Source organism: Andrena cerasifolii, chromosome 4 (genome assembly GCF_050908995.1).
Source record: "Andrena cerasifolii isolate SP2316 chromosome 4, iyAndCera1_principal, whole genome shotgun sequence".
Classification (NCBI taxonomy): Eukaryota; Metazoa; Arthropoda; class Insecta; order Hymenoptera; family Andrenidae; genus Andrena; species Andrena cerasifolii.
In genome coordinates this window covers 9660983-9677584 of record NC_135121.1, presented here as the reverse complement: position 1 = coordinate 9677584, position 16602 = coordinate 9660983, and the positions used below count along the sequence as shown (strand labels likewise).

The window sequence follows — 16602 nt, the reverse complement described above, 5'->3', positions numbered from 1 at the left end:
GCCTGTGCCGGGGCATTTTACGTCCAATCGTCCCCCTATCGGCCACGCAGTCTCATCGAACGCGAAGCATATCGTTGTCTTTTTAGGTAAATGGGTTTTCGGGATGCTCGGATTCTGGGGATTGGAGATGTTGGAGGAAAGTGGATGGAGCTTTGGAGATGTTTAGATGTTGGAGATTCCGAGGCTAGAGGGTTCCTGTGTTCGCCGCTGGTTATTGGAGAACTACGTGGGATTATTAACGGATTAGTCGAGCGACCAACGTTTTCCATTTCGCGATTCTGATGGGGGATTACCGGGGACGAAGTTCTTGATGGATGGAGCTTGGTATTTGGGTTAGCGAGACTTGGATAACTGGGAAGTTGATGTTGTATTTCGATTCCCTTTTTGTCTGCCAGCTGGTCTCCTATGCGAGCCGGCAATCAAATTCGCGCATTCTTCGGGTTGAAACGTTCCCAGTGAAATTGGATACAAGTGGACAGGCGTGAAATCGAATGGAAGCACGCGGCGGACCTTCGGCATAAGCCGCTCGGTTACCTGACGATCCGTCAGCCGTTATCGAGAGGAGGCGGCAGCAAGTGGCAATGGCCCCGCCGACAGAAGGAATTGGGATCGGTGGATCGCCGCGAGGCCGATTACAACCGACCTCCCAAGCGTTCCCGAATAACCTGCCACGAAAAAAACGATCAAAGTAAAAAAGGAGAGGACGCTGGATATCCTCGTCAAAGTCACGCACGGGGGCTTAAACCGAGGTTTAATGGAAACGTTAACGTCGACACGGAACCCTCCTTCTCCCTTATCCCCAAGGTGGGTCGCTCGTTGCGTGACGCGCTCACAGCGATGCCTTTGCGATTCGCGCTAGCGCCAACCGAGAGATCCAACGTAGGAATCTTCCCGCCCGCTCCGCAATAGCGGCTCCAGTTATTATCGATGGTGGCCTTAAGTGAATCGCCTTTCTTAAGTGAAAGAAAAGGGCACTCGCGCGATTTGAATTCCTTGACAAATTGGACGGCCGGCCGCTTCGGCGGCCCCGCGTCCGCGTTGAAATATGTGCAACATTAACAATCGCGGGCGTCCATGTTCAATGGAGGAATAAATTAAGAAGTTTCACTTTAGGCGCGCCTACGTTGAAAAATGGCCCTAGCCGCGAATAAATGAGCAGGCGCGCGAATCTCCTCGGCCGTCTCTTTCTTATAGGTCATTTCACGCTTGAGATTATACATGCTGATACAAAAAAGCGGTCGCGAAGGGGATCCGACTGTGTCCTGATGCCTGGATATTCTCAGCTTTATGACGGGTAACAACGCAATCAAGCCGGCGGATAATTCGCCGCGCGCCTCCCTGCAAAAATCCCACTTCTCTTTCTCGGAAGACCCTCTTTTTTCGCTCCTCTGCACTCGAAAACTGTTCTTGGCCTTGAAGCAACGGGGGACAGAAGCACGCTTGCTTTTATCGTCGGCGAATTTACGCTTGAACCGTGGACTTTTTCCGAGAGTATAATACACGATGATGTTTAGCTCGTAAAAGGACGTAACGTCATCTCAGAGTGATCGAACATCAGCTTACAAGATGAAGGCTACTTTAAAATTTACGAAATTCAACGAACTTGCAAAGTGCGATACTAACAAGGGGAGGACACCATGTGGCAGACAGCGATTTTTATGAGCCTCGGCACGATGGATCTATGAAGAAAATAAGTAGGGTGTCCGAGCGTTTCAGCCAATATGCTTTAATAATAGAGATATTTACGTGTAAATTATTAAAAATTTTATAGTGGCCGTGGGGTTTTAGTGGGTAGATGTTGGAATGTGTACAACGATGGACTGTTCCTGGAGTTGGAGTGTCAGGGACTTTGGGGACCCGGTGACTTGTGAGTTTTCCTTTCTTTCGCTACAGTAGACCCAAAAGAGGGGAAAACGGTCTTCTCGACCCCTGCGCTTCTCAGTCCGTAAAAACCCTCCAAACGGTTAACTTGCATCGCGCTAAAGACTATTCTTTCTATTACTTTTAGTTTAAGTTTTACACAGTTCTTATTATTATTATACTGACGATCGACTGTGTAACTTTTATTTTCTTAAATAAATAAACATTATATTCTAATAGTAGAAATACTACCCTGCGGGAGATTCCCTTCTAAAGGCGTCGGGGTGAATTTTGAAGATGTCTCCACGTTAAAAAAAATTTATACCAAAATTTTGCCAAAGCTCGTCACAGTCGGTGTCTACCGCACGGTGTCCTCCCCTTGTAAGTTTAATTAAGCATTGTCAAAGGGATTCAAACTAATTCCTCGAAAAAACACCGATTCGTTAGAACAAATCGCGCTTCGAGGCCCTCGGGGTGTTTTCCTACGAACATCGTTAATTCCACCCGAAGGATAGTGTCATTTACCCCAATCGGGCGGATGAAAGTTTATTTCCGATCGTACGTACAATCGGCTAGGATACGGCTTCGCCAGCCGGATTTAATTAAAACTTTTACGACAATGGGCCGCGAGGCAGGAAGGGGATAGGGGCGTAAGAGAGAACTCGGAGAAAGGAAGACCTTAGCGTCGACTAATCAATCGACATCGCGGTAATCAAGAGAAAAAGTGTGTCAGCCCTGGTCCCCTGTGCGACTGCTAACGAGAGCCGAACGAGAGTGCCGCGGAAACTGAAGTAGGAAGGGAAGAAAGAGGCGATAATGAGGAACGTACCGTCGGGGAACGGAAGGGAACGATATCGGTCATTTCCTGGCCCGTGGAACCGCTGACAAGTTTCCGTCCGCGATGGCGTCGGTATTCTTCGTGCTTACTTCGTTCAACGCCCTTCGAGCCGTTTCGCGTGCAGATTTTCGCGCGGGAAAGCATGCACAGAGTTAGACACCCCGAGCCTTCGTAACGTGTATATCTGGACATTGTCACCCATTTCGACCGTGAAACACTTTCCGCGCGACTTTCCCTTGCAACGTGTCTGGTCATCGTCACCTACTTGGACCCTTAGTCCTTTTTAAGCGTACGTGCCTTAGCTGTAACCAAGCGGATTAGGCGGTGGGCCCCAAGGCCCTTTCTCCAACCGAAATCACATTAAACCTGGAAAGTAATTCTCCCCAATAACGCCACTTCTACTCTGGAAATAAGCAATCCTAATTCCTATGTTCTCACCGCCGCGATAGCAACCACCAATAGTATTTTCCCGTTATTCTATCTCCTTTTTAGAAACTCGCGAACGAGAGTCAGAAAGCTCTGGTACTTTGTACGGACAAGTCATCTCCAATACGCTGTGAATCGAAGAGGTGTTTTGTTTTATACAAGTTGTCGAATTTGTTCCTCCTCGGGGCTCACGACAACAGAGACTCGCCTTCGAATTCTGTTATCAGAGAACCAGCATTCTCGATGAATAAATATAATGAAATATTCTCCATAGTAACTTGTGAACATCAAGTTTCGTGCTGGACGAAGCAAGGTGATAGCAGAACTGTGCCTCTGAAGATTGAAGATGTAATTGGCGACCAAGGAAATTTCAGCGACCGATTTCGCGTGAAATCGATCGATCAGATAACCCTGTTCACGCGCAACGAGCTCGTGCAAGGTGAGGGGGCCAATTAACGGGCACGAAATCGGTGTCGATCGACGATGGGAAGAAAAAGAAGGTGGATCAGTGGCGTGGACAGGGTTCCCTCACCTTCTTATCGACTTTTTATTCCGAGGATGGGGGTTCGTCGAACCAGGGGGGGCTCGCGTCTCGAAATTACGGTTCAGCAGGGGTCAAGGGCTCCGGTGGCGGGATCTCCAACAGGCAGTAAAGTAGCATAACGCCGCGCCTGTCCCCTGTTGATCGATGATTCCCTTGGACAAAGGGCCGTATCTTCGTTATTGCCCGGGGTATATCGACAGCGCGGCTTTATGCATTCCCTGTAACGCTGTTAACGCTTCGGAACGATGGAAAGTCCCGAACGCGCGGTGCGGCGACGCAAGGATAGAAAGAATCAGCTGCGAGCCAGACTGCGTGTCTCGACGGTCCTCTTTACGGTTTTCTTTACGATTCAACGGGCGAGACGCGTCGCCAGAATTGCCAAGCGCATAATGCGCTCGGGAACTGCCGTTGCGAGCGCGTTACGATCCTCTTGAAAGTCTCTGGTCGACCGAGTCCGATTTACGCCCTATTGTGTGCCTCCAATGGTAACGAGAATCCTCGCGGATGTAGCTAATTAATTTTCGTCCGCGGACACGCCGCAAAGTACCGCGTTTGACGTGCTTCACCCCCTGGAAACGGCGCCCGTCGAGATGGAAAAGTGGAACAGATCAGGAAGCTCGTAGCGCGCGCGCGATTTTAGGTGCAGAGGAGATCTGTTATCCTGCTGGACTGGCTATTCCCGCTAGGAATAGGACGCGAGGAATTTTAGAGTGCAGTGGGCGCGATTATCGGCGCAGCGGACGTTCCTTCTCGCAATAAACAGCGCGAGTTATCGCGTGGGCCGGGGCACGCTTCTAAACGCGTGTAACTTATGCCCGCGTGTACGGGAACACGCGTTCCGTCGGCGCGGTGAACCTTTGAAGCAGGCCACGGGCGACTTTTCCAGCCGCGGGGATCATTCGTTTCGTTGACAGGCACGCTTTTAGCCGGCACGTCGACCCTCGGGGATCGGGGCATTGTGGCGCGGCTTTGAGCACGACGATACGAATCAATTCGTCTGGGAGTGAAGGTGTCCTGCCACTCGAAGAAAAAAAAAAATAAATAAGGAGTCAGGTAGGCCAGTCGAACGGGGACACGGATAGGAATGCTCGGAGTTGTTTGCCCGTTCCCGATTGTAACTCCGTTTCCCGTGCAAATCGAATCGAAAGTCAGAGCGTCTCACCTGATTGTTCCCAAGCGGAGCTAAATCGTGCAGCGCAAATTAACGCAGATCACGATGCTCCAGTGAGGACTTGCGTCGCAGCCAATCGACGCCCCAAAGAGCGAGCTCTCTCTCTGCCGCTCGAATATCTATTCAGCAGGCGTGCGAGTTGTTCCTCCGACAAGAACGCGGACAAGAGAAACATGAGACAAGGGACAAGTATCGTCGAGATGGCGAGTTTTTAATCGAACCCAGGGACCAACACGCGGACCATCGAAAAGACACGGGGTGTAGGGGTGAAAGGCCTCCTTTCTCGTCCCTGCCCTCTCGCTTTAATATCCCTTCCGCGTGTAGCCGTTTTCCATGCACGTGACGGCACCGAACGATGTCCATACAACGCGTGCCCCATGAATATTAATTACTTTTCCGTCGCTCCCGACACGCACAGCCGATTCCTCGGGCGCTCGGCCGCGCCGAAATCCTGTCCGCCACGGACACCCGTAATTTACGTAACGATAGCCGCGATAAGGGGTCGTACGCTGCAACGCCGCCATAAAGGTCGCTCTTAGAAAACGCAAGCAACGTCCAACGTTACATAAATAACCGGGAGGAGGACTTTTTTGTCCGAGCTTTTACTCCGTCTCTGAATCGGAGTTACGCCTGACATTTAGCATCCCAACCTTCGAGTCCTGCCAATAATTCATCGGGCGCCAAGTTGCACTTCGCGCGCCGTAAAGTTCGCCCATCCCCGCTGTCTCTGGTTCCGTGAAAAATCTGCGGCAAGCTGGGTAATTGGCATCGAATTGGTGGCAAAGTGGAAGGTGCTCGTTGGACGAGAGTTTGACTGTTGCGCAATATTGTCGGCGATTCGAGGCAGCAGGATGTCGTTTGTTGCGTTCGAGTAGCGAAGAACGGTGCGCGGGGACAGTTATGTACTTGGACGAACGGAAACTGTTTATATTGGCGTTAATTGGACGTCGAGAAAGTATTTTTCTTTGAGAAGAGTGGGTGTCTGTATTGGCGTTTAATGCATCGATGTTTTGGGAGAGGTTGAGGGCTTCTTTAAAATAACGAAGGGACTTGCTTCGTTACGCTAAGCTCAGTTTTGCGATCTTACGTATATTTCTGGTAAATAGTAGCAGGTACCTACCCATGTTAAGGGTTGTATAAGGGATTAATAATTTCCCGTCTTAAGGGGTAAATTATTAATCACTCTGGAGCCCGGAAAAGCAGCCTGATTTTGAGAATTTTTTAAGCGAGTATAGTGAATGGAATTCAAAATTTGTCCGGAGGCCTTTATTGTACATACCTTGAAGTGTAATCACGATTTTTTAAAAAAAAATTTATTACAGAATGGCGGCGCCACAGCTCAACAAAAGAAGCTTCTTCTGAAAAACAGTGTTCCGCTTCCGGAAAGATTTCCCCTTCAATTCTTGACCTAGAACAAAAACTCAAAAATGTTTAAGTTCTATGTAAGACTATCTTGGGAAGTACGCGAGGATACTAAAAAATACTGCTTTTTGTAAGAATGGCGCGTGACTGAACAAAACGTTTCAACAATTCCGAGGTTGTGGCCAGTTCCGTGTTTTGTTCAATCACACACCGTTCTTACAGAAATCAGATCTTTTCATTTCCTCGCGTACGTCCCGAGATAATCTTATATAGAACTAAAAAAATCGGTTTTTTGTTCTAGGTCAAAAATTGAAGGAGAAATCTTTCCAGCCGCGGGACACTGTTTTTCAGAAGAAGCTTCTTTTGTTGAACTGTGGCGCCGCCATTTGGTATTATAAAAATTTGAAAAAAATTGTGATCATACTTCAAGATATGTACAATAAAGGCCTCCGAACAATGTTTGCATTCCACTCACTATACTCGCATAAAAAATTCTCAAAATCAGGCACCCTTTCCGAGCTCTACAGTGGCATTACCCCTTAAATACTCAAGATGATCCCCGAAATACAACCGTTTCGTGTTTCGCCCCCACGATTGGCAGGATTTTTCACAAACACCGATCCCTCGCCTCACCAACGAGAAATGTCGCGAAAGTATCGAATTCCTGTAAGTTACGCTGCGAAACGCGAGGGCGGGGCCAGACAGACGAAGGAGAGTTCGGGCGTAATTTCCCGTGCCAGGCTATCATTACAGGCGAACCCGCTTTTTCGTTGAAACTTTTAAGCAAGTCGCGCCCTGGAATCGTCCGTTCCCGAAACTTTGTCGGCAGTCTCGCCGAATCGATAGGGGCCCCTCCGTGTGCGACCCCGAATCGCGGCCAACTCGGCACTGCTCGAGCTCGTGCCACCCGCCCGGCAAATATACATTTCATTAAAGCGGCCGCGGCTTTTTTGCGCCCAGTTTCGATTACTCGAGCGTTAATTAAGCGTTCCCAGTACGAAATCGCTTCGAAGCCCCTCGTGACTACGTCCCTACGTTTTTCATCGGTCGAAGATCGGCGAGCAAACGCCACCGCTCGGCGGTGCTAAAGAATTCACGGTCATCATTTTCGTAAATCATTCGACGGTTGATTACGACGTAGCCGCGCCTGAAAGTACACGCACGCGGCGAGGTAACCAGGGTTTATTAATTGTTTACATCGACGGAGTGGGTGCAGGACGCGGGGGCCCGCGGAATTGACAACTTCATTTTCGTAAATCATTCAGCTTTATCAATTATTCATGCCTCGAAGGGAGATGTTTGGAGCACGCGCGGTTTTTCTGCGTTTCGCGGGCGGCGCGCAATCGGGGCCCGCGTTCTAAAGTGCTCGAGGGTCGTGACACCTTCATTACCGTAAATCATTCGACAATCTATTACAATCCAGTTACAGTTTATGGGGCGCGCGTGCGCGCACGCGAGTACTCTTATTGGCTATTTATATACCCCGTGGACGAAGGTCAAGGGCCCAGTTGATTTTTGCCCACTTTACCCGGCCCCCAGGAAAGAGCGGCAGCGAGCCTTGCGTTACGTCTCCATCGTTCTAAATCATCGGCGGCATTAAGGAATATCGAGGTGAACGCGGTCGAGCGCGGTCCGCCCGATGAATCACGCGCGAAAGTATGCGCGCTCGGCGGCGACGGGCAACGAATTTCTTTGCTCGCTCGCGAAAGGGGTACCTTGAACTGGGAGATGCTCGACCTGGCTGACGCTTGCTAACATGATGAACTTGGTAAACACGTGCAAGAAGTATACTAGTTTGCTAACTGGAGGAAAAAGGGGTTGTTGCACTTTGCAAATTGTGTGCATGCGTGTAAGTGCATGCTAGTGGTATTGGAACCTTCGGAATTCCTGTGTCAGTACACTTGTAATACTTTTTCTAGATTAATTACTTGCTTATTATCTCGAACAGTCAATTAGCATCTTAAAATTAAATCGGGAAACGAGGGAACATAATTCTATTCTATTTATAAGAAATGTCAGGAAATAAAGGAAGACATTGTTTAAAATAGCCTATCCTCAGACGGGGAGGATTGCTCCTCGCGAGCGATCTCTCGCCGGGTCAGGCAGATTTTTCTCGAGAACTTTGATCCGTCTGGTATTCCGCCATTCGGTTTCCGTTCCTCTCGAGGATCGAACGGGGAAGGAGTCTTTAAAAATATTCCTCGAAGAAACTGGCACGCGCCTCTCCACGAGGCCAGCCGCGAAACTTTCGTCGACGATTATACTCAAGACCGCGGCTCACAATGGCGCGACGCACCGTGACGAGTCAAATATAAATGCAAATGAATAAATACCCGCATAATGCTTAAAAGTCGGCTCTCCGTTACGGATGCGACGAGCAGCCACCACCTCCAATCGAAATTCAAAGAGGGAAACGCGTTTGCTGAACAGTTTCGTCCTCCGCGCGAGATCGAACGAATGTTTGGATAATTTTCGCGACGCCCATTGGGCGCGGCACTCTAGGGCCCTGGTGGTCCCTGGGAATTCGATAAAAGTCCAGTGGAATCTGGGGGAGAGACCCAGGCATCCGAATGGAGAAATTATATTTAGGGGAGGCCGGGGCAAAGTGGGGTGGAAAAAGTTTGAAGTCGAATACAATTTTTCCCTTTAAATAATAATGTTTGGAAACAGATTTATAATATAATTAAAACATTACTATTGATAAATGACGAATAGCAATACTTAAAAAAACTTAGAGATATTTAAAATCAACTTGACAGAAATGATGCAAGAGGTATCACTTTACCCCATGTATGGTAAGTATACCCCGGTCACTATACCCCGAATATGTACTCAGTGGAAAATTAATTAATTAATAATGTTAGGATTAATGTTTTATAAGCTTGTTATAAACACGCAGAAAAAAATTTGGAATTAAAATAACACATTTGAAACTCATTTATCCAAGAAGATAAATTGAAAAGAAAACCAATTGGAAGTCACTAAATCTTCATTTTTAATTTTTTAAATGAATTTCCATTTTTCCATATCTGAATGTGCATAATTATCATTGTGGTATTACACACATTTATTACGTCACCAAAACTTGTAAATATATTCTATTGTTAACGAATAAATTGAGAAAGCTCATTTTACCCCGGTCTCCCCTACCCACATCTAGAAAACTTCCGCTGAAATTCGATTCAATCAAGTTGGAGCAGAAACTCGCGTGGATTTCAGTGGAGTATAACGTAAATAACATTTAGATCTACCCTCTAACCGTGATCCCAGATCTAGCTATAATTATCTCTATGCGAAGAATGAAACAGACACGAGGTATTCTAAACATCCTTGATCCAAGGTAAAGAACGCTTCTAAATTACAGGGAAAAAAAAGAAGAGGCCGAACGTGAATGGAGTCCGCTCGAAATTTATTCTGCCCTCAAGTAAACTAACATTTCGCCAACTGCACGCGCCGTGCCACCGTCCGGTAAATATCCATTCGAAACGGTGGAAATCGGTTCGTGGGCGGAGAGGCGCCAGAAAAAGAGGAAGGCAAACAAGCAACACGGCCGTCGACGAGAAAAATCCGTTTTTAACGGCATCCTTGGAAAAACATCGAGTCGGAAATCGCGTGTCCGCCCCGTCGCGAGGCGTTTAGCGCGGGGAGCGCGGCGCGCATAAGTAAAAGGACACAGGTGCGCATACGTATTAGCCCGAGGATGACGATCGCCAGTCGACCAACGTCCCTCGAGTTAGCGTCCTTAATGGAATTTCATTTGGAAGTTCCTCCACGGACGATGTCGGAGATCGATCTCTGCGATGGATCGGACGAGAGTTCTTTTCGAACGAGACCACGCTCGAATTCTAGGGAAGCCTGGACTCAAGCCTCGAACGTGTCTCGTCCGAGGGAACGTCGGAACTGGCCCCTCGCCTACGATACTCATCGAAACAAAAGCAACGCGAGGGGCGACCAGTCGAAATGATTTAAGAATAATTTATTCCGGAGAAGTTTCTGCTCGCTGAGATATTCAGGAGTTAAGGGTTGTAATTTCCAGTGTGCTACGCTTTTCTTTTAGTTCGACAATTAATTGACACACGAAGCTCAATTACTTTCCTATAGATTCATTTAGATATTTCTTTCAACTCTGATAGCAGATCTATTCCTCTTAATTCTTCAAGAAATATGAATTCATTTGCACCAAGTCTTTCATTGTCCACCCTAGCCATATATCGTGTTCGATGCCCCAGCAAGTCAACGACGTTCCCGGGCAGCTGAACGTTCGCGTGGAAAGGTGACACAGTTCCTACTTCCGCGGCGTGAAGATATAAACTGGACGCTCGTCGACACTTAATCCGCGCGACGAAACATTTGGCACGTTCGGAAAACGCCGCCGTTTTGGCAAGCGTGTGCCACGTGTCTAGTAGCTGAAACGCCGTGCCGCCGTTGCTCCACCAAAGTTAATTGCCCTCCCTTGACTCTACACAGCGACTCCTCAGCCATAAACACAAGTCTAGAAGCGTAGGTTCGTGGAACAGCTAAGGTACATTCGGAGCGGGAAGGGAAAACACCTGGGAAGCATCGAGGTGTTGGGAGACGAGGAGCGAGCGAAATATTCGCGGAGAAACAACGTATCTTTTTCTTGGAAGGGGGTGGGGCAGAGAAGGAATTGTTTATTTACTCGTTAACGAGCTCCCGCGGCTAGGTAGCATCGGCTCCCTTGGCCCTGATTGTGTTTTCCGAAAAGCTGTTTAGGTCGTCGAGAATAATTGGAATGTCCCGAGCACACCTGGGGGCGTGTTTGCCCCATTCATAGGCATTTAGGGCTCCTGTTTTCAATATTTCCCGCGTAACGTCGTCTGCTTACAATCAGATCCACGAAGCACGGGCGACGCTGACAACAGCGTTACGGATAAACTGAATTCGACTCGAAACGTTAATACGGACTTTGGGTTCAGATGAGAACGCGGAGAACGAGGAAGCTGCGCAGTTGTAGATGTGGAACAAGTTCTCGGGAAATTATCATAGAATCCGGAGAACGAATTTAAGGCAGAACGAGTTTCGTCAGCGCTAGATTCTTTCACTAGACCCCTAGGTCAGTCGCCGCACTGGCACTGTATCGGTATACAGATACAGTATTCCTAGAACTCACGAAACTTGCATTCGAATACTACACACCCACGAGCCTTGTCCTCGATGGACACCCACTTTTCGAATCGGACTAGATTCTTTCCAACCGGAGAATACTATTGCCGGTACCAAGCTCCGACAGAAGCAACGGACGACAAAGTTGAAAGTTTATCGCGCATTGTTATCCCCAAGTTGCATTGTTTGTGCCTTATCGATAGATTGAAATTTATCGGCCAGGAAGTTGTATTACACGTCGAAGTCGTCGGGGAATGTGTCTCTGTCCGACGGACCAGTAGAGCGCGCGCGCGCGGAGGAAAAGGAAAATTACAAGTAACCTTTGCCGCGCGACGTCAATTAATCTTCTATCCCGTGGTTTATTATTTACCGTGTAACTGTGCGTTTTCTATTTTAATCCCATCCACGTAGACGCGTGCATTCTGCGCCCGGTGTCCATAGATAAGGATTAAGCGGCGCATGGCCCGCGTGGATTAAAGGTAATTGATCAAAATGATCGATGCACCGGTAAGTGTCCCTCCGCGGCGCAACATCTGCAACGGTATATAAAAACATGATTCCCCGTACACTTCCACTGATTCAGTGGCTTAATGAAATAACAGTTGCTCGGCGAAAAAACGCTTTGATTGGCAAAGTTAAATGTACACTGACAGGGGAAATAATGCTTCTGTTGATTGGCGATGGAAGGTGAGAGTATTAGGCAGAGATGTTAGAGAACTTCAAGGGTATGCGGCACGGATCCTTGCAATAAATCACTTGGAATATCAAATTTCAGAATCGCACGATGTTAGTACAGCTGATTACATCTTTTCAGGTGACGGTGACGTTCAAGTTTACGACGCAGTTGAATGAATGGCGGGAAAAGCAGGTCGGAAGCGGCGACCAGGATTCTTCTTGCCTGGTCAGCGTGCTTCCGTGTCGAGGTCAACGCGATTGGTACTAGGAGAACGTGGGTGAATAGGGGAGTGAACCGCAGGCTAACCCTTTAGAAAGTGTGGAGACCTGGCTGCGGCCGCTGGTTAGGCCGAGCCGGGGCAGAGTAAAGATAATATTTGTTGTAATAACATCTCGACCACGTCCTCGTACGCGGCTGGAGGAGGCTGAAGGGGCCTCCCGGGAGGCTTTCAGCGGCCTGCACCAGCCTTCAGAGGCGATGTTTGATTTGATTTTGTGACTCGGAAGAAGCGTGACAAGGGTCTTATCGGCGGCGCGGCAGCTGGGCTACACGCGTGCACGGTTCTTGCCTATTACACCCCTTTCTATCTCGACGATGAAACGGAAGTCTCGAGGAATCCGTGTGACGCGTCCAATTCGTTCACGTTTAACCGGGTTTCCAAGGGCGATCAAGAGGGTCCCTGATGTCACTTGGCTGCTGGGAGAACCCGTTGACTCTGTCCACGTCGATGAGCCATTCAAGGAGAAGCATCTCGCGGGGAGAGAGCTTGCGACACTTCTCTGACCTCTCTTCCTCGAATCAGGGATTTAATTTACAGAGGCTGCTTACGTGGTTCGCGCCTGGGCTACTTGCAGCCTGGCTCCAACCTATTGAAACACGTTTCTTCGTAGACGAAGCGTGTTGCGTAAGTGGAATTGAGCGGAGTGAAAAGTACGAACCTAGATTATTTACGGGGGGAGGGGGAGAGCAATTAGAGCTGGCGTCGACGAGAGAGCAGTTGCGATGTGGGTGCATGTGCAAAAACCACAGCAGGTATCACCCAATTAGTGTCCTAAATCGATCCTCTCCCTATACAAGCCTGGACTCCAATCCAGCCGACACCTTGCTCGCAGACCAGAGGGAAGGAGTCCCGGAAGAGTCCCCAAGACCCCGTTCCCGCAGGATGCGGCGCGTGTGCGCGTGGGCCACGTGCGTACACACGTGGAGCAGAAATACCGGCAAAGAGGGAAAGAGAGGCCACGGGGCTGTTGCGCGTGGAAAAAGGAGGCACAGAGAGCAGCGCGACGGGGCGAGGCGAAGAGGCTTGGCTGGCTGGCTGGCTGACTGGCGGGCACTCGAAGCCCTATGGCTCGTCGCTCGAAACAGAGAGCTCAGTGCTACGATGGTCAGCAAGCGGACAAGTCGCGGTGGTACGCAGCTCCGACACGCTTCGCCTCGGTCCACGCTCGTCGGCTCTATCCGCTCAGGGCGGGAGGAAAGCGCGTGTCTCGCTTAATCGCGCCTAATTAAGACGATTCCCTCGTCCGTCTGTCCGTTCGTCGTGGCCGCGCGCATGCACTGTCATTGACCGTCTGCCGAGCTCCGCTACTCGTAAATCATCGGGCTTCCCGCCGGCGGAATGCCGGGTAATTGTGTCACGGTTGATATACGAATTTATTTTCGTCGCTTCGGGATTGATTAACGGGGGGGGGGGAAACAGTCCTCGCGAGGGAGGCGCTGCTGCTCTCGCACCCACCGTTTCCTCTTCCTTTTTGAAACCGGCTCGACTGGGAGCTTCGCTTTCATACGCGGGGGAAATTTCGCGATAGCTCAAGCTAGATACGAATCGGTACGGGAGGAAGATGGGGGCGAGGGTGGCGATTGATTAGTGGTGGAAACTGGAGAAGATCGTGAAATGTGCCCGATTGGAGACCAGGAGGAACGCTAGCACGTGCTTGCCGTATCGAGGCGCGTCGCCGAGGAAACCACGTGGTCTGTGACAGCTGGGACTCTTTTCTCTCCGACGTAAGTTGCAAACTCTGGATGCAAAAGGTTCATGCATATACGATCGTATTAAATTGCTGTCAAGTTCACGCCTGCTCCGAGAGCCTTGGAAAGTTAGAAGTAAATCGTCTTCTAAATAGTGCTCCATAGTCGAAATAGTTGTCGTACACTTCTCGTGGGTCTGACTGTTTCTCTCATTAAAGAGAAACCTGAATAGTTCCTTACTGGAAAACAATAACAGCAGCCTTGAAATCCTTCGATTTCCCTTGCAAATCCGCGAGATGTAATCCATTGTGTACGTTTCAGATATAAACGGCGCATTGAAAACAATATATCCGGTCGTCGGTTGCATGACGTCTCGATATGCAATCTTATTTAAGAGGCGCATAAATAATTGCGTATTGAGAGTATATTAAGATACCGAGTTATCGCGAAACCGGCGAAACGAAGTGATCGACGATAACCGCGTGTAATCGACGAAAATAATTCCTCCTCAGTGACATAAGGATCTAATCTTTCATTTTCGACCGAACTCGCTCTCTGTCTTTCTCTCTCTCTCTCTCTTTCTTTCTACTGGATTGCGTAAAAGGCGTCCCCACGGTGTTAATGGAATTGCTGTACGCTAACGAATAGGATACAAGAACTAGTTCGACCTTAAACCGTCTACATACGTGGTGAAACCGCCAGAGACAGTTTGTCTCGCAACCAGTGTTGCTACACTAACAAGGAAAGATCCCGAACCTGGAAATTCAAAAAATTCTGAGAGATTGTGAATATATAGGGGATTTCCTTCTGATTACAACGTAATTTTTGTTTGCTGCCAAAATTCACTCTAACGGGGTGAAACTGACCCCTTAAATCCCGGCTATTTTCCGATTTTGTGTTATAACTCGCGAACTTTAAGATCTGCAAGTTACCAAATGATATTTCAAGAGCATATTTCCCCAATACAACAAAAGTTGCAATTGTATGGAAAAAAATATAGATTATGCTGTTTCATAATTATTAAAGCATCCAGTTCAGATTTCACGTGAAACCACGAATTTTAGAAGACATTATTAATATTTTTGTTTATAACTTTTTTCTAATTGTTTAAACAATTGGTAAAACAGTTGCCATTTAATAGATCTGATTAAAAGAAGTAACTTTTGTCTTGAAACTTTTTTGTTATCTCTTACGGATTGCGAGTTACAAAATAAAATCAGAAAATAGCCGAATGTTCGGGGGTTAATTTCACCCCCTTAGAATGAATTTGGGCAGCAAACAAAAATTGCGTTGTAATCAGGAGGAAATCCCCTACATATTCACAATGTTTCAGATTTTTTTGAATTTCTGGAATCTTCCCTTGTAAGGTACTTTTAAGTCCTATCCCAGTGGGTATTTCAAAAATCCCCAAAATTCTGAAACTTTCGCTGAACCTTAACAACCTTGGCGAACTTTACGATTCCTATAACAAATTTGCAACGAAAATGTACCAAATAAGATTTGCTATTAGAATTAAGAATTTCTCAGATTTAAACCACATTATTATTAATATTATTACCTATTATTTCTCTTTACTGCTCGTTGTAGAAGAGTACACGTAAATCCAGCAATATAGCAGAGATTAGAGTATTCTCTAACATTGGGGGTGATTCATACCAGGACACTGACCGAGTCGATAAAAAATGTGCATGGGAGTGGATCGAACAAGCAGCTCGCGATTGATACAGATCGATTATGTCGCTGAAAAAGCCCGCGGGGGAGGCTTTGAAGCGCGATCTACGAACGGTGCCAGTGTGAATGGCCTGTCCTGAGTTGCTGCATTCGTTAGCTGTCCACTCGGTCGTATAATTTCTGGGCCGCGCGTAATTTAACGCACTCCCACTTACGTCACGTGATTATATCGTTTCCGTGTGGCTGTTTATACCCGTGGCCCGCTCGCTTTTAATTGCCGCCCCGCGTATTGTGCCCGCGGCCCACGGGAAATTGCGATGCGCCTGACCCAGGGGGGAATCGTTTCCGAAAGTGTTCCGTTGATTATCACTTTCATTCAGAGCGCACCGCGGGGAGCTTTAAACGGCATAATTCCGAGAGATACCCCGAGTCTCTGCTGCAATTCCGCGAGAATGCTTAGCATATCAAAGGGACTAAGGAAATTCAGAATTTCCGCAAAATTCTGCTTAAGAATAACCCGGGATGCGTAACCAACGAGAGAGGAAACCATAGTGCCCTGTTAATTCTCGAATTACTTTCTTTAGAGAGGGAAGGCACAGTGATAGATGACGAGGCCTGGACAAACATCTGACCTGACCTTTTGGGGTAATTCTGCGAAAATTTATGATTCCTTCTTAGAAGGATATCTTGGTTTCTGGGGCGTCTAGATTAGGGATAAGTTAAACAGAATTATTTACGAGCCCTGGTATCTCTGTCTGTTGCAAATTCTCTTGTTTTTGTTTGAGATAGGTACAGTGAAAGGCGATCCTAGCCAGCGGAGTTTAGGATATGTTTGACGCGAGTATTAGAAACGATCCTGTGCAAATACTCAATTTATTCGGGGCACTTATCTTCCTTGAACGTTTCATTTAGAGGTGACTCAACTGGGGTTATCTCCGAGCTCGCAAATCTTTGTGCACTGG

At 47.9% G+C, this 16602-nt stretch overlaps 2 protein-coding genes across 3 annotated transcripts in view; one reads left to right on the top strand and one right to left on the bottom strand.

Moving 5' to 3' along the window:
- The window catches only part of LOC143368515 (mediator of RNA polymerase II transcription subunit 20-like), a 101466-nt gene that overhangs the window by 50590 nt on the left and 34274 nt on the right, over positions 1–16602 (bottom strand). The gene's annotated exons all lie outside the window — the stretch shown is intronic.
- Positions 1–16602, top strand: part of LOC143368512 (facilitated trehalose transporter Tret1-2 homolog) — a 70007-nt gene that overhangs the window by 26192 nt on the left and 27213 nt on the right. Inside the window, exon 1 of one of the 2 annotated variants that reach the window (XM_076811311.1) lies at positions 13380–14005. The exons of the other annotated variant lie outside the window; for it this stretch is intronic. The gene's annotated coding sequence lies outside the window, so the exon portion shown is untranslated. Of the gene's footprint in view, positions 1–13379; positions 14006–16602 lie in introns of those variants that run through there. 2 annotated transcript variants of the gene reach the window in all.